At 41.4% G+C, this 21,873-nt stretch overlaps 1 protein-coding gene across 4 annotated transcripts in view; it reads left to right on the forward strand.

Annotated features, from left to right (window-relative positions):
* The first annotated feature begins 3,298 nt into the window (after nt 1–3,298).
* LOC115392566 (leucine-rich repeat-containing protein 4C-like) overlaps nt 3,299–21,873 on the forward strand; it is a 71,715-nt gene continuing 53,140 nt past the window's right edge. Inside the window, exons 1-2 of one of the 4 annotated variants that reach the window (XM_030097264.1) lie at nt 10,285–10,918; nt 11,827–11,891. The gene's annotated coding sequence lies outside the window, so the exon portion shown is untranslated. Of the gene's footprint in view, nt 3,433–10,284; nt 10,919–11,525; nt 11,892–21,873 lie in introns of those variants that run through there. The other 3 variants (XM_030097265.1, XM_030097266.1, XR_003931860.1) reach the window with 3 other exon arrangements.

Raw genomic sequence — 21,873 nt, forward strand, 5'->3', positions numbered from 1 at the left:
TTTAAAATGGTCTTGAATGAAGTTTCGGTGACTCGATTAGCCACATTTAAGACTTAAATTATAGTGATTTACCACTGAAATATAACATAACAAGGTGAGTCCCAGAAATGTTTAATAAGCATTTTTTCCAATTAATCTTTCAGAAGATCGTCCTCTGAAGCAGAGGAAGGAAAAAACACATTTAATCTCGGTTTACATAATATGTTTAAGTGAATATTTAAAACGTCTGTTGCATTTTCGGGACATGTTTGCATGACACCGCCACTTACAGCAACTGAAAATGCAACCTTTGAGAAAACATGGTGCAGCTTTTTTAGGAAAATGGTCCAACTCTGTCTGGATGTGAACTGAGGACAACGTAAATTTATGAAAATGCTCCATTCTGTCTCCATGTAGACGGCAGAAATACTGCTACTGTACATCCAGAAATCAAGAAATTACGTGTTGCTTTTCACCATGCACGGATGGATTTACTGATTTACTCAGTTATCAAACCACCTCTGGGATGTGAGTTGATTCATATAGTGCTTAGATACTTATACTTGTTATTCATTTTCAGCATTTATCAATATATTTGGAAATATGTAACTTTGAACATCTTTTTTTCCTTCCAGTTAATGGTTGCTGTTAGTGGTCAATTTGAATGAACAGAATGCATACTTGCATACACACTGGCCTCATTTTTGCCCTCTTTCTTTGTTTGAAAACATTTACAGTTTATCAAGGTTCCAGCTTCCGTCAGAACATGTGAAGCAAAGAGTCTTAATTTAGAACCGTGATGGTTTGTATGATGTATTGTAAACATTTGGATCATTTTATTTCAAGCATCCAAATCCAATTATTGCCCATTATAGGGCAACATTATCAGAAGACTCATGCTTCCTTTGTCAGTCAGCAGGCATTTTGCTTCCAGAGCATTATCAGCAGGCCGCAGTTTGGGAACTTCAGTTCGGGTAGATTCTCTTCTGCATGCCAGCCAGCAGTGAGTTTTGAAGGGATTATGCCGAAAGGGTAAAGCTTAAATTTATGGCAGAGGGTTTGGGGAATGGCATATCACTGGTGTCCATGCACTTCAGCACAATAATATCTGCACAGTGTCAGCCTGAGCTTCTTCATATAGATGATATAGAGGGGAAAAATGGAGAGAATCCAGAAAAAAAGTTCTTTTTTTGTGCATGTTACTCTCCATGTTGTGCAAAGCACAGTTTACTCGTGACAGAGGGTTTGATACTTGGTGGCTCTGCCTGTGTGCATGTGGTTAGTGGTACAGTCGCACGTTTCAAACAGTCCTGAGAGTTTTTTTGCAGAAAAAAAGACTAAACAACACGTCTGGCTGTATGAAAGCTTTGGGTCACTTCAAGCAGCTTGGAAGTTTTGCTTTGCACTCCTGACTTTCCGTGGCCTCGACTCCCAACTCGCTTTTGAATTATTTCTCTTGGCAGGGGGGATCAGTTACCAATCCCACTTCCCCTCTCTTCCAAACAGAAATTCACAATTTTAATATTGTTTTTTTTTTTACGCTTGTTGCAAGTGCCAGAGATCAAGTGGGTGTTCTTGCCAGACGCCTTGTGTTGTGCAGCGGAGCAGCATGTGGAGCTGAAACACAGACTCAAGCCTGAGAGAAATATTTACATTTCACTGGGAACACTATACAAAATTCCCTTCATATTTTTAGAGATCATTTTAATTGTCTATTTGCAGGAGTGACACTGTATATATTCAGAATTAAAGGCGCACTCCTCCGAAATAGTGGACTGCACATGTGTTTAAGCGCAGGAATCTGGATGTATTGGACTGTGGAAAAAACATCATTGAAGCATGAGATGAAAAATGGTCTTCTTGACACCGAAACAATTACAGATCAGTGCAATTGAAATTTGCTGCAACCTACATTATAAAGAAGATTGATTGTGCACTGTGTGTTGTGTTGCGAGGACTGTACGTGGGTAAATTATATGTACTGAGAACAAGGTTTTTAAATTTCTTATCAGAGGAAAAAAAATAAATCAACCTGCAAAAATACATTTGTTCAGTTTGATGTAAATGATATCAGTTAAGCTTATGCTACAATGTTACAAATAAGTATTTATTTATTTATTTTATTGGTGGCTCCTTTTTTAATCATTGAAACTTGCACTAAGCTCATTTATCTATTCAGTCATTTATTTAATTAATTAACATGTCCCGCATGCAAACTGCAAACTTTAAAAAGTTAGAAAGTCACCATGAAGTCACTGCTCACAGCAACTGCAGCAAGAGAGGAGCCGGTAAAACACTTTCCAGTCACCCGCGGCTTAATTGTGACATTTTTTTTCACGCCGTGTCTCATCTGACTCCATATTCTATTCCTCATCTTGCTAATCTCTTTAAAATAGTGTTAGCTTACCCATTAGACACTGGCACAAGCAGCTCTTTGGAATGCCATCATTTACTAGTCATTGATTCTTATTGTCCGTGGTTAACCAGACTGTAAAATGACCTTTTGGAGGACAGAGATGATTAAGGTAATCAGAAGTGAACCTCATAATGTTCAATTGCTTCCAACCTTTCAAGGTGAAACACTGTGGCGGCCAAAGATGGAGTCTTCACTGCTCTTAAAGTTGCATTTTTCCTGATAACTGCTGGCGTTTTTCCTGAATATGTCAGTCCCTGAATCAGAGCTTTTTCTGCATTGTTTTTCGATACTGCTAAATTCATAATGGTCAGTTCCAGAAACTGCCTGTGCTATTCTTCGAGTACAGCCTTTTTCAGCTCTGCGCTCTTTCGGGGTGTTGAATTAAGTGATGCAAACCAGGCTTCCTGAACAAATAATATGGTGATTCAGAAATGTGCCACTGTGACACTCAAGCATGCACCTATTTTTTTTTTATCCTGCTTCAGACTTATTTGCTGATCGCTCCATTATTGGGTTAATATACTCTTTGCCTTACCATTTCAGAAATCATCAGAATAGCTGTATTTTCACACAAAACCTACAATTTGCAGTTTGAGTGGCACATTTCTTTGAGATATGTGAACTCATTGGCTAAGGAAATTCAGCACCATGTCTATGTCGAGCTGTACTAAAATCTCCAGCAGTACATTTCATTGACTGTACGTTTCACGTGCTGTACAGCTCGGTTGAACTGCCGGAAAACCAACCAGCTTCTCCCTCAGTAACTGATAACTGTTTATCTTTGTAAACATAATTGAAACACAGTCAACGGAATGTACAGATCCGTGTTATGCTTCTTATTGATTACTTGGTCATTTATTGTATTTTTTTTCTTCTTTTGTTTATCTGCCTTATAGCAGGCAGGATGCGAATTGATGGCCCTCTCGATTCCCTACATGCCTGAGCAGGAAGACAGCCACACGGAGGATTAGCTGGAGAGAGGATCGGCCGTCATATCCAGATGCTGTAAATCTGCTCCCTGCCTCACATGTGAATAGGTACGCCATTGTCTGGAGCACTGCTTGTTTTGCGCGAACAGAGACACAGCCAAGGAGATAAACAAGCTGAAACTGAGGTTACACCGAGTCTAAATCTGCTATGATACAGGATTACAAGGTTTATGTCATGCTTAGAGCTTTATCCTCTGATTGTCAGTCAAGATTTTCTCAGTGGCAAACTTAGTAAGCCTTTAATGGTCGTGCATTAATAGACAATTCTAGCAGGAATATGGGAGTTGGTAAAAGATGTGCAGCATACTGATCAGAGAGCATTCATAGTCACTGAACTGTGTGTGATTTCATGGCTCTTTGTGGGAAATTCCATGTAGACTCTGTACACGGTCTGTCATCCTAAGTGAAGGTTAAGTGTACCTATAGTATCTATTGACGACTCGCTTATATGCCATCATAGCCACCGTGCGTTTAACACCTGCACATCACGGCGTGTGCCTTTGTTCCTGCAAGACCTAAAGGCTTAAAGAAAATACTAAATGGTCGATAAAAGTGTTTGAAACGTCAACGAGCAACCAGTCGTCCAATTTATGATTTGGACGGACCCTAAATGGCACTAAGCCACATCATGCTCGGTTGCTATATATATCAAACCCCAAATTGCCTCCTTCTCCATCAAATTCCACGCAGCGTATTTCAGCTGTCTGCATCATCTTTGCATCAGTAAAATCCGATACTTAGTCATGACCCACAAAAGAAGTTGCAACACAGGCTAAAAGGAATACATAATTTCTTGATGCCTACGCACAGCAGGAGCCGAACGTCTCACAACAGTCTGAAAAAAAAAAAAAAAACCTTAAAGTTTGTCAGACTATACTGACAAACTGTTTGTCATGTGGGCCAATAATTAAATGTTGCAATATTCCTTCAGCAGTCATGCATATGAGATGTTAGTTGTCTTCAGAAGACATATTGTGTATCATGTTTGCTATTTTCTCTTTTATGGGAGAATTAGAAAACTGGTAGAAGTAAAAACTAATTATTTTACTTTACAATTTCCATTAGTAAGGATTTTAATCGTAATTAATGAATTATCAGTGCAAAATCATTCTAACTTAAAAATCTTAATAATGCTTATTTAAAACTTGATCAAATCAGCGTTATTGATTTGCTGTTGATTTTTTATTTATTTATTTATTTATTTTTAGCATTTAGAAAAGTATTTTCTCTTTTCGGTTGCTCCTTCAGGGATCGTCACAGCAGATCTGCCTCCATCTCTCCATATCAGTGACAGTTTTTTTTACACAACCACTACACTACATCCATGAATCTTCTCCTCTTCTCCTCCATCTTCAGGACCTTGTGTCCAATATATCGATTGTCTCTCCTCAGCGAACGTCCAGATCACATCACATGTTTAGTTTCCTTATACTTTTGACATTTTAGGTGCTTCCAAACAAGGATCCTGATTTACTGCATAAAGTATGCTGAAAAGCATGTTCAAGCAAACGGATTGAACGTTTGATTGTTGTGCATTTTGCAAGTGATGTGCTAAAAAAAAAACACCATGAGTGACATTGTGCACAAATGTGAGCAATAAAAGTAAGGTTTTGTGTGCGTTAGAACCTATTTACACAATCATGATAAATAAACCGAGCCTCCCGAGAGGATATATTGGAGCCTCACAGCAGAGACAGAGAGAGAAAAAAGAAGATATATGATAAAGTTCACCAACAAAAGTTGTGGTGAGCCAGCTGACGAAATGTCTCTCAGTAACATCAACCTGTCTGCTGACGGTTCATATGTAATTAATATTATAAGCTATTAGAATGAACCCATCCCAGCATATTTGCAAATGCACCACTGATCTCAATGGATACTGTTTTTTTTTTTCTTTGAAAACATATATCTTCTCCACATTGATTAGTACAAATTACTATATAGATTTTGCATCTATTTTTGCACAAGAAAAACTTTTTAATCTTCAATAGTAATAATAATAATAATAATGATAATAATAATACATGCGGGTTCATTTGATTTTAAGATATAATTCAATTCAAACATATTTTTGTATAATTGTGAGGCTCCTTGTTTTAAGTGTAGATGTTAATGATTTAAGTTAGAAAAAACTGTGCTCTCTTCCTTCAAGTGTCCCCCATTCATCATGCATCCGGTTTACCTTTCAGTAACTTTAAAACTTCAGAAGCAATAATGTTTTTTTTGGGGGGGGAAGCAACAAAAAAGCGGGGTGCTTTCATTGGGCAGTATTTAGTTTGTGTGGCAGGAGTCTGACTGACCTGATTAACAGCGGTTTTTGCTATGACTGTTCCTGCCTCTGTATGTTGATGAACATGGGTTTCTCCACCTGCAAATTTGCTCCACTGTCATGTTCTGGGAAACAAGAGATCGAGGAGGGGAAAAAGGATTTATCTTCCAGCAAATATCTATACGGGCTCTCTTATCCCTCGATACTCCCTCGAGCAGCAACGAAACCAGTCATCCAGCCTCTTTCACCTGTATGCGATGTGTGCATCGAGTGCCCAAATCACGACGAGCCCAGAATAGAAACTACAAATTCATTGTTCAATCTCGAGCCCTGTGGGCCAACGGAAACCACTGAGGAGGAGTACAGTTGAAGATTAGAATGGATCAAAGTGGAGATTAAATGGGTTTGCAAACACATTGATGCACCTAATTATCAAGTCTGTGGAATTTGCTAAATTTCTTTGGATCTCTGAGACGTTGTTGCTGAGGTGTTTGCAAAATTTCCACTATCAGCTTTACGCGCCGGAGTAATTTTACGGTGGAAACAGGAGATATCAAAAGTGAGCCAGAAAAACACAAACAAGCGACGGAGCGAAACCTTTCGTTAGACCCGCAATCTCCCCTCAAGTGTCTCTATTTTATCTCTGGTACACCTTACCGAATCATTTTACTGTCACCGAGCCTTGCAGGATATTAGTAATGACGTCTCATACCCCCAAAAAACATCATGAATAATGAATGTCAGATCTCAAAATAAATAACACACATTATTAATGTATTCAGACTCTGTTTTTTTACGGGGCAGCTGTCGGTAGCACGGCTTCCCATTCTCGCGCAGCAGCCGAACAGGTAGAACATTAAATATCTACAAATAATGACCCAGAAACACAGAGACGCGGAGCACAGTTTGAGTTTTTTTGTGATTTATAGCGAGGGGAATCAAAAGTGCATCACATGGTGCTTTGAGGTTCTGCTCTTTACTCCTGCTGTTTGTGTAAAACAATGAGTGAAGATCTTGTTTTGTTGTCTGGAGGCCTTCCTGTCTGACCTTTAGTGCGGTACGTATGCTCTTTTTGAGTGAGTGGAGCAGATATGCTATACCCTACATGGTTATTACATTATCTCAGTGCATCCCAAAGCATGTATTATTCAAGTGCCGCCAATATAAAACACTCGTGAAAAGGAACAGGTCAGTGTGTGTTAAACTGCCTTCAAATAGCTCTTCAATCCTCATTTTTTTCAAAACAGAATATTTTTACAGTTTGATTTGAAGGTGATGATGAAAATAACTAAGAACTAAAAAAAAAAAGCCTCTACTGCTACAATACATATTGTCTTTTTGTTTTTTTTTTGGCAACAAAAATGCTAAAAACATGACCAATAATCTCTAGTTCACTGACCTGAGCAGGGTTTTTGTTGTTGTTGTTGTTTACTTGCCGTCGCTGCTCTCGGATGAGGTGGCCCCGTGAGTCTTGTATGTGCCTTGCCCTTTCAGGGAACAAGGTTATGTTGTTTACAGTGGCAGCACCACGGCTTTCTGAACCTCTCAAAGGACATAATGATCTTTACTACAATGCCTCTATGCTATCTAAAGCAGCCGTGTCAAACATAAGGCCTGTGGCCAAAACCACCAAGCAAATTGTCAAAATTTCAAAGAAAATATTGAATTAAAAAAAAAAAAGACACCCCTGATTCATCGCCGTCTGTGTTGCTACACATTCAGCTTGAAAAGAAAGAAGGAACACTGGAATGAAGTTGAAGTTTGAAGTCTTTGTCCTCTTGATTCTTCTCCTCCAAGCCTTTGGTGCCGTTACTTTCACCTCTCTCTTATATTTCGGTCACTCTGCCTTTGGTCTCATCGTCTACAAATGGATCGCAGCTCAGCTGAATGGAGAACAGGTGACGGAGTCAGTCGGGTCTATTCTGTCTTCAGGAGCAGAGCCGCTGCGCCGCTAAACGATGAAATGTTGTCCGATGAGTTTTTATGCACTCGGCTGAATGCGGACTGTACACCGCTGCATTCGGGCTGTTGCTTCTGTCAGCTGTGAAATCATCAATAAATGCCGGTGTGTCTGTTCTATTGGCACAACAGAACCGCCACCAGATGAGGAGGGGTATTTTAGCAGCGCTCCCTTCATTTATTGGCCCCTCTTTCCATCTGAGCGGCTGATTTTTGCAAATAGAACTTTGTTCCATCAGTTTATTTCTGTATTTTTTTTCTTCAACTTTAGCCTGGCCTTTCCGAATTTGAGGTTTGCATCTTGTGCTGAATCCTCTGAAGTTAGCAACATGTCGTCTTATCTTGCTTGTTGACATGGAAACACGCACGCCCACATCCTGAAGAGCATCTTCTTGACTTGCTGTGCAGACCTAAAGGGTTTTTATTTACTATGAAAATGATTTTCCCACTTATATGCTTGTGCTGCTGTTCAGTCTACGAGGCTGTTTGCAGTTTTTTTTCTTTTTTTTTTGTGTGTGTGTGTGTGTGTGTGTGTGTAGCTACACATCAACAGCTGCCTGTTTCTCTTTTGGCTTGGCCATGTTGACTGACAACACCCTCAATTTCCACAATTCCCACTCATGCAGCAGGTGAACTCTTTCATCGGCATCATGATTTCATGCATATTCACATCCGTTAGAACATCCAATGATAGAAATACAGTAAAGAGTGTAATATATACTGTATTTTTTTTTTCTCTCCGCTACCTTAGAAAGGACGGGTAATGTGTCTCCTGACTCGCACAATGAGACGATTCTAGCAATTTTTGTCACGTCAAGTATTTACTCCACAAAGAAGAGAGAGATTGATAGAAGTAGACAAGTGGCTCTACAATTTGATTTATAATAGCTTTGAGGATTTGACTACAAATATTATTCCCACTAGCTGTATGGGAGCTTTTCATCTTGAAAACAGTTCTAAGTAACTCATCCAAATAGGCCACAAAGCTACTATCTGAAAGTGACGCCTCATGGTCTGTAAAGGGAGACATACGTCCAGTGGATTTAGAAATTCAAAGTCATTTCCATTGAAGTTCAGACAAATGTTCTAAACATTCAATCCTGAATAAAAAATCCCAAGTCGATTTTAGGTGATGACTGCAATTCGTTTCAACCTATAACCCATTTATAATGGAAGAAAGTCCATTAATGGGACAACCTGCTACACACAGATTCACTCATTAGCCCAGTTCAGTGAATGACGAACTGGTCTGTCTTTAGTGTATTGAAGGAAACCAAGGAAAGAATGTACGACACATAGGAAACATGCAAACTTCACTCTCTGCCAATAGACAAATAAGAGTAAACTGGACAGAGAGATTAAAACAGTGAAGTCAAAGGTTTAAATCAAAACCATCAGGCACTTCAGCCAGACTGCATGACAAACATTATGGACTACAGTACTGAAAATTCCCCTCGGCTATTAAATGTGAACGCTGTAAACTGCAAACTGATCAAAGTATCTCTTTTGTAACATATAAAGGGGAGTGGGTTTGCTTCTTTGTGGGTTCCTTTCACTCACTCATTCAGAGCTGCAGAGCGTGTGCAGCAAGAAGAATGTGGTGGGAAAGGGGAGTTATTTAATGATGTCTCCTTCAACTGGAAAGCAAGAGGGCGGTACTCTTTACTACCATGAGCCAGACGCACAGACAGGCAGGTCGACAGTTATGAAGACAAATGAATGATGCAGCGCCTTCAGCACTGAGGGAAATGAGATCAGATGTTGACAGCTAGATGGACAGATCTCTGGTCTGGCATTCAAATGTTTTCTCACATCTGCTCTCACATGGTGTGTGAAGGCAAACCTTCCCCACATGAGCCCTGCTCAAAGTGCCCTATATCTGCAATATCTTCCTCCCTTTCTTTTTTTTCTCCCCGAGCTTCATTATAGTTGTTGTATAATATGACCGAGTTTCACATAATATGTGCAGTACAGCAGGTTCCCTGAGATAAATGCTTCACAAGCACTAATCTCTCTGAAAACCTGAAGTCTCCGGTGTCAGGCATCGTGGAAAAAAAAAAAAAGAAATAAAAATAAATCTGCAACGTGTAGGCCTATTTTATAATTCATAGCGCTCGGCAAGCATTTATAAGTGGGGGTCTAAAGTGCTGAAGCTAACAGAGATTATAGCACATATTAATCTATTTTCTGAACTGTCAAGCCTGTCACAGCACACCCCTCACTCTCCACCAACCTCATGCACGTTCAGCCGCCGTGTGGATACAGTTTCCCGTTGACATAAACAATAATGTGAGCCTGCGTCTCCTGCTGTGGCCCCCAGCCTTTTAAAATACAAATAGCTATAGTATAAATAACCCTATACAAACAAAACCTATTCTGTCATGGGAGAGCAGTCCTATGCGACAATCAGCCCGAGGCCACCATCACAATATCACACATTACCCGGGACAGGGCAGCCGGTAGGTGGCAGTGGTGTCCCACTTGCAAGATACACATGGGAGGAAGCTCTCTCTCTCTCTCTCCCTCTCTCTTTCGTCCACTGCCTGTTTTTTTAACTCTCTTGCACACACATGCATAAAAAACAATCATGGGTTCGTTTCTACTTTTCGTAATTAAACACGATGAGAAAGATTAATGCAAAGAATCAATAAGGGTTATTTACTCATCAGAGCAACAGGGATGCATGGCAACCCTTGTAGTGGAGAAACAGTAGAAGTTCAGACAGAGCAACATGAGGACTGAAAAGCGAGAGGAAACAATATTCCCTGCCCTCGCTCCCTCAGTTCTGCGGCTGAGGGCAGAGTCGACGCACCGACAGTGACTGGCGGAACAGTCTCAGCTGGAGGGGAGAGGGGAAAAAAAAAAAGAAAGACCTCTTGTCAGTGGGAGGTAACCTACACGATGCCCCCCTACTGAATTTATCAATTCACTGTCCGGTCCGTGCTGTGCCGAGCGCGTTATTTTGCCACCAAAATGCCGAGCGGCGCACCGACGCACCGCGGAGCGCACCGACGGACGCAGCCTCCCTGCGCGCCTCGGAGCGGGGTGATTTGTGACCACAGCTGAAGCAGCCTGATCCACACTGCGGTCCACAGAGGAGCAGAGGACGGCGCTTGTTTTGGAGGATCGACACCTTCTGGATGACAATCCTTAATTTCTTACTCCTGTGTGCGTGTGTCGTCAATGGCGAAGCGAGGCACGGTTTGGCAACACGTATGGATGGAGCAAGGGCGCAGGAGTGATGACTGCCTGTGGTGAGCTATAACTCACGTCCAGACTGGCGACCAAGACTCAGTGCGGAAAAATGTAAGAATTTAGATTTTTTTTTTTTTAGATTTTCCTTTGGCTCTTTTTTCCCCTGCTGAATTATCTGATTGGGCTTTTTTGGAGTACAACACTTGTTTGGTTTTTGTGTTTTTCTTCTATTCATTTTGCATCTCTGAATACGCGTTTTTCCTCTCATGGAGAATGGAGCCACCTAAAGAGTACGAGATACTTTGATACTTTTTTTTTTTTAATGTATAGGATACCGCCTCAGCCTCTACATTGCGGGACTTCTTTCACTGGTGACCGGGGGGAAACGCAAACACGCGTTTCTTTGAAAACCGCACTGGTTTGTGTGGGGAAATCAAATCAGGCACGGTGACTAAGAAGTAACTGAGACTTGATGAAAAGTTACATACCAGACGTGACCGAGCAGGGCGTTAAAACAACCCGGCTCTCCGTATGGATGCTGCTCTGTCATGCCTGGTGAATCACAGCCTATTCAGGGTGGATTTGGCTGGACTTTGACCACATTAGTTGCTCCTGCGCTGTGCGTCTTTTTGAACATCTCACTTTTTTCAACCATACATTTCAAGCTTTGATAGATTCAAAAGAAGAAGAAAGATAGTGTCTTTTTTTCCCCAAAAAATGTTGGACCTGAGTGTTTCTCGCTTTGCATCAGGAGAGTAGTTTCAACAATGGCACTTGTGGGTGCCTCCGTTTTTCGTGCGTCCGGAGAGAAAAAAAAAGGAGTAAATCCGATGTTTTATCGTCGCTGTGAGAGTTAACAGCATGTCATCGGGACTAATGTGTGGATTACATAGTGCAACGTCGTTTTGAGAGTCTGAACACAATGAGTCCGAGAAGAAAGTGCCACCACGGATTCATCCAAATCGCCTGAGAATTGCGGATTTTTTTTCTTCTTCTTCCCTGATGCGATTTTTGGTGAGGGAACGGAAGAGGTGCCGTTCTCCTAAAGCAGACATCCTCAAGACCTTGACGTCTCTGCGAATAAGTAAGTCATTGTTTGTGGTGTGAATAAATTGGATTATAGAAACAATTACTCGGTTCTTCTCTCTGACACAACTGCATCTTTCAGCATAATTGTTCCTTCTGTAATGGTCGAATCTTTCCTCCCCACCCACCTCCACCCATATATTTTTTTTTGGCATAAACTAAGTCAGGACACACCATTACGGGGTTTTACCCTCACTGGCACTGCGGCCTCTAACTTAAAGACCTGTATATGCACAGATTGGAAAGATAAGAGATGTATGCGCTTTGAATGCTCAGGCATCATTTTCACTGACAGTCCCGCTTATAATATGTAAAATATTAATACTTTTCAGTTGAATGGTAATGAATTAGTGGCGTCACGTCGACATATGCTAAAATGAGACAAGGGGTTGAGATATTCTGCGTCCACACATCAATCCAACCAGTCTATACCTGTTTGCTCTCAACCTACATTCGGCATCTGAAAAGCTGCCATATTTAGCACGTGTGCCGGTACCCTACTGTATCCTCTGATAACTCTTCAGTCGTACACCTATACCATGGGGAATTTGGGGCATTGTCTCTCTTGCAGATGCATTTGTATTTGACTTAATCTGCTTTATATTGTTCATTTTCATTCTGTCTTCATTTAGTCCTTCATGCCCCTGTAATCTAGGAGGGAGCTGTCCCCTGCTGTGGTGCTGAAATGAAAATCTTGACTCCCTTTTTACCCGTCCACTGAGGACATATATGTTCCTCTGTGTTATTTTTAAAAGGTGATTTAGAATCTTGAACCACCAGATTAGTGACTAAACTCTTTAACTGTATGCAACTAAGCAACAGATGACACATTTTGGAGGAGGCATGTGTGAAATGTATGTGAAGTTTATATAAAAAAAAATGCTTTAATAACTGTCTGGACAATTTGGTCTCTTCTCACTCGATCATCTGAGTGATTGTTTTCTAAGTTCGTGATGTGAGGACACCCCTGTCCAAGCAGAGGTTAGAGCAAACATGGTCCATTTTTCATACCCTGGCTTTTGAACTGTGTAGTTTAAAAATAGACGTCTGTCATGCTGGTGAAAAAAAAAAATTGATGCTGGTGGGTTAAGGTATAAATAGAAGTGGCTGACACTCTTCAGACAAAGGATAAATTCCATCTCTCCCATTTGAAAGTAAGAAACATTGCAAACATTATTCACCCACTGAAAGAGAAGCCCTCCATATGATGGAGTAACATCACCTTGGGGAGACAAATTAGACTACTGATTTTATGTTTTTGCGCTGTCAGAGGCTTTAACATGATAAATGTCCCCAACATATTCCCAAGATTGCTGTTGTTTGTTGGCAACTGGTGCAGAGTGATTCATGGTAATAAGCAGAAAGACTGTTCCTCCTCACCATTAAACACTTCTCAAACCTCTCCGTCCCCATGGAGATTTTTCCTGAGATGGATGTGCTCTGTAGGTCTGGGACATGACTGGCTACAGAAGGATAAAACCAAAGTACCAAGCAAATGACTTTAAAACTGACTGATTCACTGGGTGACTCTGGATTAGTGTTTGTTTATTCTGCTAGGCTCAACCGGCAACAGCTGTATCCCCAGTGTCTCCCTATTAGTCCTTCTAAGCAGTGGGAAATAGCCCGAGAGCAGGTGCAGCAGAGGGACCAAGTGGGACTTCCTGCTGCTCACACAAAGCCAGTCTTCAGCTGATAACGTTGCAACCATAGACGTCTATTTTATGTTCAATTTACCCCCGCCATTGTTGTCTGACTTATCTATTGAAAATCATTCCAAGCAGCCATGTAAGAAAATTAATGAACTTGTCATCTGGAAAAGGGCACCGCTGCAATGAGGTGCCAGGGTCTCGCAAAGCGACAAGCTGGATACCCGTGTTTCCTTCCCACAATCCCTTTGTCATTTTTTTTTCCTCCTCTCAGCCTGTGACTCAGTTCAGATGAAGGCCAGCACTTTGTACCATATGATAAAATGTTCATTTCTCAAATCGGATTAATCTCTGTAAAGCCCAGCTTAGGACACTATTAGCATTCATTTCTTTCACTACCAGGGACTTGTATCAATAATGGAGCTACCCCTACATTTTTCATCTTTTTTGCGTATAAAATCTCATTCAGGGGGTTTCTTTCAGTGAACGAGGGAATGGTTGCAGTGATCTGTTATCTACCCCCTTTTTCCTTTTGTATTGGAAACCAGCAGTGCAGTGCTGGGGGTCTTAAGTGTTTGGCCAGATAGGAGCTGAAAGCTCAATGCTGTGGGTGAAAAACCCTTTATATGAGAACAGCATTAATCACAACCATATAATGATGATATTATTACTAAATTCTGAGCAAAGACAATGAATTGTCTTGAATTCTAATAAGTATTTCAATCCTCTCAAAGAGCCCACATTTGAAATTTTAGGATTTCGATTTAATTTTCTATAAGAGCCTGGAGCGCATGATTTAAACTCAACAATGGTTAATATACATATGAATTCATTCGTATTATTGGGTGACTTCCCAGTGTGTGAATATTTGCAGTGAGACAGTCCTTGTGGCACTTGTTGCAAATCCAATCTTTGGTTAATTTTAGCCTTAACTAACATAGCAATCACTCTCAACCACCAAGAGTGGTCGTGTATTTAGATTACAACCAAAACTGCAGAAGTGACGTGCACAGTGCTCGCAAAGTGCATCAAGGTTGATAATTGCTTCTGTGGCACAGGCATATTGGTTAATCCTGCCCGGCTGCTGAGCTAGGCAGCAAGAGTCACCTTTAAGGAATTGACGTCTGAAAGATGCCTTTGTAAGCCATCAGTGAGTTATCTCTAACGTGATGTCCGCTGACATGCTGCTGCAAGTGTGCAGCACAGGCAGCTATTGTGAGTGTGATAAAAAACCCGCCTCGGTGTCTTTTAAACTGGGCTGTTGGATGACGCATGTAATCTTTTGAAGAGAGTGTTGTGCTAAAATGTGGCAATTTGTCACAGTTTTGTCACTGTAAGTGCACTGTAACAAGAGCAGCCTCCTACTTTTTTTTTTTTTCTCCCTCAAGACAAAAGCAGTTGTTTTCAATCTGCTGCAACACAGTGGACCAGTGATGGCAGCTAAAAAAAAAAAAAAAAGTGTCAAGAGTTAAGTTTTAGGAAGTTTTTTTTGGCATGGTGCAAGCACAACTAAATGTGCATCGAATAGAGCATTTCCATTAAGTAAGCCAGAAACATTTACAATTCAAAAATTGTTGTGATATCAGTTTTATTAAGCAGAACCAAGCGAGCGTCTTTCGCTCTGCAAACACACACAGACAGACACGACTGGTATCCGCAGTAGCTTTGCTCATTAGTCATCCTCTCCGGCTTGTCTGTCTGAATATTCTGTCCGGGGAAAGAACAGCTGAGCAGGAGGATGGCCGCAGCACATACCACCAGTCGATGGATTAATCAATCGGTGCTCCGGCTCAGCCCATCCATCTTGGGGGAATAATCTGCGAGACATCATAAAAGTGCCATTCTGTCATTTCGGAGGCCGGGGACTGTGTCGCTCCTGTTTTTGTTGTTGTTTGTTTGCTTTGCTGCCACTCTTATTGTGTGAACAGAAGTGGATTAAATGAAATATAAACAAATGTGTTTAATGCAACAACATTTTGTTTGTTTGCTTTTTTTTTTTTTTGTGGTATTTTGAATCATCACTGTGAGGTAAAAATGACTCCATCTACCTCCCTGTTTTCTTGCTTCCTTTCGTGAAATTCATTTAAGAGCAGTGACCTGAATTCAGGATGCAAGATTACTCACCGCTGGCTTTACATCACCTACCTTGCCAGTACCGATGACGGCGCCTTTTTGACTGAGTCGGCCTCACCTCCATCTCCGCTGTCACTCTCTATTTTCTTGACCTCTTCCCGAGTGTCACATGCTGCTAAAATGACAGCAGCCGAGGAACGACTGATGTGACGGCTTTGTTAATGGCAGCATGCTTAAGTAAGACAATACCCCCCTCTCTCTCCTTCCCCCGTGCCTCAGTCCCTGACACCAGCGGACACTCATATACATATTATCACAGAAATATACATATTCACCACGGTGGAGACATTCCTCTCACCCTCGGGGCAGCTGGGCACTGTCTGTTTAAAACGATACCAGCCCTGGCCACCACATTAATTCTAGCTGCTAAATTAAAAGGTTAAATGAGGTGGGAAAGGGAAAAGGGTATGGAGGCTTTCTCTTATTGCCTTCTTTTAATTTTTCTACTGTGTGCCAAATGGAGGTGTAGATTACAGATCGTCCTCAGGACCAAAAAAAAAAAAAAAAAAAAAGCAATAGACAGTTGAAGGCAGAGTGAGCTTCCTCTTAAGAGCTGTCTGCTCAATCTTCTGTTGTTGACTGTTAGATTTAGAGCGGTGCATCCTCAGCTCTCTGTGCTCTAAAGACTCAAACTTAAAAACATTTGAACTGGAGAGATGCCCTTCAAACAGGTTTTTAATGGTCGCATAGCAACAGAGCCACGACTGGCGCATCTCTAGGAAGCTTCTGAGCTGCAAAGTAAAACGGCGGCTGTCAACGGACACCAGCCTTCAGTCACAAAACTAGAATCGACACCCAGCAGTGTGGGCTCTCTCAGAACGCACTGCAGGATTACTGCTCCAGGTAAACTGTCTAATGGACCGCGGTTTGGTTTGAATTGTTGCATTTTATCTCTGCTTCTGCAATGAGCATTTTCATATGCAGCCTGAATCGCGTTAGCCGAATCAACCCCACAGGGGTTGGTGAATTCAAGAAACAGGCTGCATGCGTGTGTGCAGAGGATGTACTGCTTACCTTTTAACTTGTAGTGTTGTTTTTGAGATGAAAAGGAAATGCCCTGTAGCTGTAATAGATACTTGACCCGTTCGAGCTGGTGGGCTTCTCCCTGTGGAACTCAAGCAGCTCTTTTTATACCGTGTTTTGTCCATAACAAATTACAAGCCGCGTCTGCAGGGGGATGTTGAACAGATTTCGTAACTCACTAACAAACCAAAAAACATTTGATGAGAATCCCTTTAATTTTTGGTATATCTCACTCCAGCAAAAAGCATAGAAAATATAGAAAACCTGGAAGAAAGTAATACCAAGAGGGGAAAAAAAGCCTTGTGGCTGTTGGAAGGTGCATGAATCAAGCTGAGCAAAAATAAAATAAAATAAAAATGAATAATGCAGCTGCCCTTTCGGAACAATGTCAATGTTATAAACCAGTGCCTTTCTGTTGCCCTCGTGAATATTTGTCCTTGTGTTACAGTAAAGCTGCACTGTGCTACACGGCAGTGGAGATTTATTTTGCTATCATAGCGGTAACTGTACATACAGTTTGACAACATTTCGATGTTAAATCTCCTGAGTTTTGTGATGGAAAAAAATGTGTTTGCACATATTTTAATTTAAAAGAGAGTGATTGATTACCAAATACACATTTGAAAACCAAGAGTACATGAAATATCCCATCATGAAAATCTGAGCAGTAGTGTGTAATTCTTGAAATCAAAGGGAAGAATATTGTGTGTGGTACTGTGTGTGTTCATGTCTGTGCAAGCGAATGGGAGTGCCCCCCAAATTGGAGCCTTCTGGAGACCCAGGAGTGCAGAATGAATGCCTGGGATCTGGACATCTGGGTTGAGCTCTGCCGTCTGTCTCCCAGATCTGTGTTTTAACTCATAAGTCCAATCGGGCTGGCAATCAGATGGCAGCTCGACTCGGCTTCACAGCAGGACTCCGGTCATCCGTCAAAACCCCACAATACAGCGCAGCGTGAGAACACCCCAGTTAGCAGTCGCGTTGCTCGACAGTTGAACCCAACAGACACCGCCTCTTTGATCATTCTGATGGAATAAAAACCTTGCCCTTTGTCCGCAGCCCCGGTGTCTTACACCTCTGAAGACACGACCAAGACAAGACCAGTGTGCACCCACTGTGAAATACAGAACCATTATGAAGGCACAAAAGACCACATTAATTCTAACAACAGATAGCAAACCCTGGTTTCTGTGTTCTCCATTATCTATCTGTTTCTCTCATGGGTGTGTGTGTGTGTGTGTGTGTGTGTGTGTGTGTGTGTGTGTCCATGCATGAGAGCGTAATGTGTGTTTGTATCTATGTGAGTGTCAGTATCTCTCTGTGTTTCTCCCACTACCTACTCACCCTGTTAGTCTCTGACCTTAATGTGTCATTCATCCTGGCACCTGCATGTAGGCGAGGCTGCCCTACTATGATAGTTTTGATCTGACAAGGATTGACTTACACTTGATTTAATCCAAGTTGTCTGTATAGAGTCTGCTGAGGTACCAGTCTGTTTCGCTGCTCAGGTCAAGGCCTTGTGACAGGCGCTGTCAGTCCGCTCCTCCGCCGCATGTGTGAGGAGGAGGAGGAGGAGGAGGAGGAGGAGGAGAAATGCTGCAGAAAACCCTGAATGACTTGACAGAAGGATTGAGAGGGCACACACACGTGTCTGGTTAATGGGTAATCTCCCTCACAGACAACAAGACCTAATCCTAAACAGATGTCGCCTCATGTAATGAAACCCCTGCACTTTCCAACCAGAAGATCCGGAGGGAAGCTTTTTGTTTTCCTGCTGGTTAATTTTATGACATTAGATGGAATAGAGGGCAGTACAGGCCAATATCAAGAGGGACCTTCTACAATTAAAAAAAAATCCAATTCAGTCACAATTTACAGTCACACAACTAAAAACATCACAAGTTCACAAGCAAAATATTTTTTTCCATATAAAATTACATTGTTAGAAAAAGCAAGAGGCAGCTAATTGTGTGTGTGTGTGTTTCTGTGTGTGTGTGTGTGTGTGTGTGTGTGTGTGTGTGTGTGTGTGTGTGTGTGTGTGTGTGTGTGTGTGTGTGTGTGTGTGTGTGTGTGTGTGTGTGTGTGTGTGTGTCCATGCAGCCCAGTGGAGCCCCTCCTGCAGCCCGTGCCAGACTCCTCAGCGTTTGGCTGCACCCCGTCTGTCACAGAGGAGGGAAAAAAAAAGTCGCACAGTATTCAAGGCCCTGTCATAATTCATTTTATTTTAGCGAGTACATTAGCATAATTTTAATCATAGCCAGACGACGAAACCTGGGTAGGTGTTTAATGTAAGATACACCAGGTAAAAAATATCTTGGTAGCTTAATGTTCTTGTATATTAGGATTAAAAAGTGTATTTGGGCTTATACTGAGTACGAAAAGGTTTTTTTCAGGATTTTTAAGGACAAGCAAGAGGCTGACTTTACTTAGATATTTCCAATATTCTTTAGTTTCCTTTTTATAAATGATTCCCTTAGAGCAGATGTCTGCTACGCATCCACTACAAAGCCAAGAAGTAGCCTTTCAGTCGATATTTTATATATTTTCAATTCTTAAAATCTTGTTTTAAAAGCATCTTTCCACAAACTGAGGTGTGATAGGATTATGCAATAAAGTGTCTTTGTCTGAATCTTGTCTGGAGACGATGCAGATTGCTCCACCAGAGTAAAGAGAATTTATTTAGCGACGCAGACAACGATCAATGTACAATCCTCAACTGTGTTACTCTAAGCCTCCTGGAAAATGGCTTTTGCCAGTGTTTGACAATGAAAATCCAATAACAAGTGAAATTTAAGTTTCTTTGGTGTCACCCTGATTATGTTAACTGCATTAAAAAAAAAGAGCCGCTTCTCAGCTACTCTTTGTAACTCTTTGTGAAATAGCTGCAGGACCTAAACAAACTTTTGATTCATCTTTATACTTAAAGGCAAACTTTAAACTTAAAGGCAGACCCGGACTATCCACTGTAACAGTACTGCCTCATGTTTTGTTTCGAAGGGGAGAAATCTGCACGGTTGAACTCGGGTACAAGATTCATAAATGTTGTTCTTAGAGTCTAATCAAACAGCTGTGACCTCCTCGTCTTGTGGCGCTTTCTGGAGATGAGTCCTTGATATTCCTGGTATGTGTGGTTTGATCCTTCTCGCTCTGGAGTCTGTCGCGGTGATATAGTGATTATGTATAGTAACAGGGGAACGTTCCAGGCTCTATGTTGACTGCTAATTGGGCTCCAGTGTAACGACTGTGTCATATTAATGACCCAGATCCAGCTCATTGTAATATTCATGAAGTGCGAGGATTGCCGTTTCTCTGTGGGGCCGCGCGGTGTGGAGGTTTATGTGCGTGTGCGTGAATGAGTTTGTGTGTTTATGCGTGTGCGAGCGTGGGTGTCGGAAACAAAGGTCGATCCCTGCGTACGGCTCCTCTTCCATTTATCCCTTTGTTTCCTGAAAAGCAGTTGCGGAGCTTGGCTTTTTCTGCCTCCCCTCTTTCCCCGATGCCGCCGATATTGAAAAGGTGGGTGTTGATTTAAATCTGCATCTGATCTGCAGATAAGTGTTGTAGGGTAATCGCACCATTTGTGTAACAAAAAAAAAAATAGACTTGAAACCAGGTGGTCCATGTTAAATCATCCGTTTCAAAAACAAATCCGGGATGAAGTGTTTTCGCAGCAGAAGATAAAAACGTATTGTTTTTTTTTTTTTTTTCTGAGGCTGTGCGGACAGGTTAAAAGGGGCTTGATGAAACAGGTGGGACTCCTACGGTCACTGGCATGCAGTCCTTCCTCTTCCCCCTCTCCTGTGGTCTGCATTTGCATAACACTAATCGTAGCATAAAAGAGAGTCAGATTCTTTCGGTTTTCATTAGCTTCAGGTCTTTATTCTGTAAAGGCCCGATCATGTCCAAGCCATCAAATTGGAGTTTTTTTTTTTTTTTTTGTGGTTTTTTTTCCTTCACGCTCCCAGGCACTGTTCTGCTTTTGCCATTTCTTTATGCAAGGTTTGAATTAAAATGTGCAGGTTTGTAGTTAAAAGAGGTCATTTGAATGTGAGGCGTCCCTCACGGCGGAAAAAAGGTTAGAACCACTTCAGTGAGGAAGCAGAACAGACGCACGCTCTTCCCATTGTACTGTGGACAAGATCACAATGGACACGGCTGGTCGGCTGATAAGGCAGGACAAGGTCTTTTGAAGGGCAAATAAGTGATTGCTTGATTGTGGGGATGTATAAGTCATGAACCGCTGCCTCACCATTTCCTTATCGCTGTGTGTGTGAGGACAATCGCCCTCAAACTTCACAGCACGTTGCTCTTTCTACGTGACTCTCCACTAATTGGAATTTTTTTTTTCCTTGTAGTTTCTCTTTGGTGTTTCACTTTTGAATGATGAACCTTCCTGGCAAATAATGTTTTCTAGTAGTTCGGGCTAAAACGATGCATAAAAATGGGATATTACATCGTGTTCTGTCTCCTAAAGACAAATTAGATTCTAATGAAGACTGAAAGTGATGCAATGGAGACTCTGACATATTGTCAGATTCCAGAAAAGCAACTTTTTTCCTTTTTTTTTTTTTTTTTTTTTGCAGTGATAAGGCATTTATTTAGCCATTTGAAAATGGCAGCTATCACTCTGTAAATGAGCTGTATGAGCCATATAAGTGAAATAAGAATCGTTGTAAACGCCCCAAAAAAGGTCAAAAATGCAAATAGTGTCCAATGAATGGAGGCGAGTGTGCAGGAGTAGATTTTTCCTCCCCAAAAGTGCTGCGATCTACCATCTCATATTCGATGTGACAGTGGAGGATTTCATCATTGTGAGGAAAACGAGATTTACTGACTTTGGGGAGATGTAGCGTTCTCAGTGGGGAAACTGGAGAACAAATCTTCCTCAGACAGTTCTGCCATTTTTGTATTCATTTGTTCCAACATCAAAGAATGGGCTACATTGTGATTACAGCCTCTGTGAAGTGGACTTTAATCCAAACTAATTGATGGAGCAGTGCTGGATTATGCTAAAAGGAACCGCATTGTTTTGCATGTTTGAATCAAAAGATCCGGCGTGAATTTCTGAAGCGTAGCGATTTTGATGAAGTGCAGCGCTGTCCACAGAGTTTTCACCTGTCGAGACGAGTTGTGATTTTTTTATTTCTTAATTTTTTTTCAGTTAAATATGAGAACACT

This window comes from Salarias fasciatus, chromosome 7 (genome assembly GCF_902148845.1).
Source record: "Salarias fasciatus chromosome 7, fSalaFa1.1, whole genome shotgun sequence".
Lineage (NCBI taxonomy): Eukaryota > Metazoa > Chordata > Actinopteri > Blenniiformes > Blenniidae > Salarias > Salarias fasciatus.